The sequence below is a fragment of the Poecilia formosa genome, unplaced genomic scaffold, assembly GCF_000485575.1.
Source record: "Poecilia formosa unplaced genomic scaffold, Poecilia_formosa-5.1.2 Scaffold126, whole genome shotgun sequence".
Lineage (NCBI taxonomy): Eukaryota > Metazoa > Chordata > Actinopteri > Cyprinodontiformes > Poeciliidae > Poecilia > Poecilia formosa.
The window spans coordinates 506,392-508,553 of NW_006800065.1; the positions used below are offsets into that span (position 1 = coordinate 506,392).

The window sequence follows — 2,162 nt, forward strand, 5'->3', positions numbered from 1 at the left end:
AGTTTTGGAATTGCAGGATTAACAGACTGAAATAATTATGCTATGAATTCACAGTTATTTTTCCAAAACTTTCTCAAATGTTTTTATGCCAACAAAAACATAAATCATCAGATAAGTTCATTAAAGTTTTATTTATATATGACATTTACATTCCCTTCATTTTTTACTTATTAATGTTACCTTATTTTCACTTTAAGTTAAATTTTTACCTTCATTTAAGCATAACTAAAGTATATTAATTCCCCTTCCATATAAAACATTAGTCAAGGTGATATAAACATAAAAAAGTACATGGGGAAAGCATACTCAGCACTGATCACAGACAAAATGAAATTAAGGAAAATAAGACAAACTGGCTGCTGATTCAGCTTAAATTCTGTTTGAAGGTCTTCTTATGAAGAGTCCTTACAAACATCACCTTCTAAAATGTGTTTCCTTTAAGGAACCTAGAGTCCATCTGAGTCGAAACAGAGAAATACAACAACGCTGTGGCATCTGTTTGAGAAGTACCAGGACCTACCGAGAGCTGCCAGATGGGTAAAAGCTCTTTCTGAAAATCAGGAACAAGGGGAATTAATTCGGTGACAGCTGGCTCATGTTTTAATGGATATTTCTGATTCTCTGGAATTATGTCTGGAGATGTATCCAAATAAGCTGATCCGTCCTGTTTTCCAGTGTTTTATTTGATTTGTCTGCCATTAAGAAAATAACCCTTTCGGATGGATGGTGGGAGTATTTACAGTTTCCGGGTGAATAAAGAGTGAGTATTGCAGTGCTTATGTAGCACAGAGAGACGAGGTTGGAGGAAGCGCTTGCAGAAAGTGATGATGGGATGGTAACATGAGATAAAGTCATGAGACCTGCCTCATCAATACGCACAAACACACACCGATACAAACTTGATATTAATAGACAGGGAAAAATCACAATGACCTTAAAATGAAACATCCTCCAAGTCTGCAGCTTTCCCCTGTTCATCCTAAAAATAATCAATCAATCCAGTCTACAATTTCTGGCAGTGACTCAAACAGGCGTCGCAAAGACAAACCTCAAAAAAATATTTACTTAAGGCCACAACTAATAGCTAGCTAAACTGTGTGAATAATTAGGATGTGCTGCATGGCAGAGTGATTTTCCGGGCTGCTGGAGATAAATCTGGATTCCCGTTGTGTTACAGGACTGCGCTGCATCAAAGCTCCAGTGCAGGAATGGCATCCTCTGGCAGTCATTCATACTAAGACAAAACACCATTCATATCACGTACATGCTACGGTGAGTTAGAGCGACCACACAGTGCAGAGCTGGATGGATTAGTAATGAATCATCCGGGGAGGTGGACTGTTGCATGTCTCTATTTGGCAACTCCCACATAGTCACATGGAAATTTTACAGAAAATCTGCGTTTTGCCCATGTTCAGAAGATAAAATATTTATGTCGCGGCAACAATGAGGAGCCAACCTGTTGGCGAATGGTCTGTTTCATCAGTGTGGGAATGAACGGAGCAGGAAAGCTGTGACACATCCCTACCTTTTTTTCCCCAGTCAGGATAGTAAAAACCATGGGGGCTTTTGGTGAGGAATTGGTATTCACCTCATGTCGCACAGCCACAGAGTGGGGGAAAGACAGGAGAGACAGGGGGAGGGAGGAGGAGGATGAGGGGAGGAGGGGGGTTGATATGCTGGAACAGTCATAGCCTGGAGTCTAGTTTGGATGAGTCTTCTTACCTGGCTGAGCTCGTCTTCACATCACCATCTGCTGCTCTGCTCCCCTCCGTGTCAAAGACCAGGAGCCAAACACCAACTAGCACGCCAATCCCTTTACTGCTCCTCTGTCTGGGAAAAGAGGGAGCGTGTTTGCATGTGAGAAGGAGACAGACTGACAATGAGAGGCAAAGAGGGAGAGAGAGAGAGAGAGTGTCAGAGGGCGTGCAGGAGGTTTGGAAAGGCGAAGAACACAAACATAGCTGTTTGTCCGGCTGTGAAGATGTGACGGAGGAGCCGAAGTGTGATGGGCTCTCTTTTGTTTGTATCCTGGAGGAGAGCGAGATCCACAGGCAGCAGCTTCGTCTAGGTATATGCAGCAAGAGGCTGTGTGGTAGCCTTGGCAACAGAGCTAGAATGAGAGAGAGTCAGTGAGGGAGCGAGCAAGAGAGAAAGAGAGA

The 2,162-nt window shown here is 42.8% G+C and overlaps 1 protein-coding gene across 1 annotated transcript in view; it reads right to left on the bottom strand.

Moving 5' to 3' along the window:
- Positions 1-2,112, bottom strand: part of LOC103144422 (protein tyrosine phosphatase non-receptor type 5) — a 15,423-nt gene extending 13,311 nt beyond the window's left edge. Inside the window, exons 1-2 of the mRNA XM_016676073.1 lie at positions 1,961-2,112; positions 1,726-1,833 (exon numbers count right to left, since the gene is read on the bottom strand). The gene's annotated coding sequence lies outside the window, so the exon portion shown is untranslated. The remainder of the gene's footprint in view (positions 1-1,725; positions 1,834-1,960) is intronic.
- Positions 2,113-2,162: the final 50 nt, after the last annotated feature.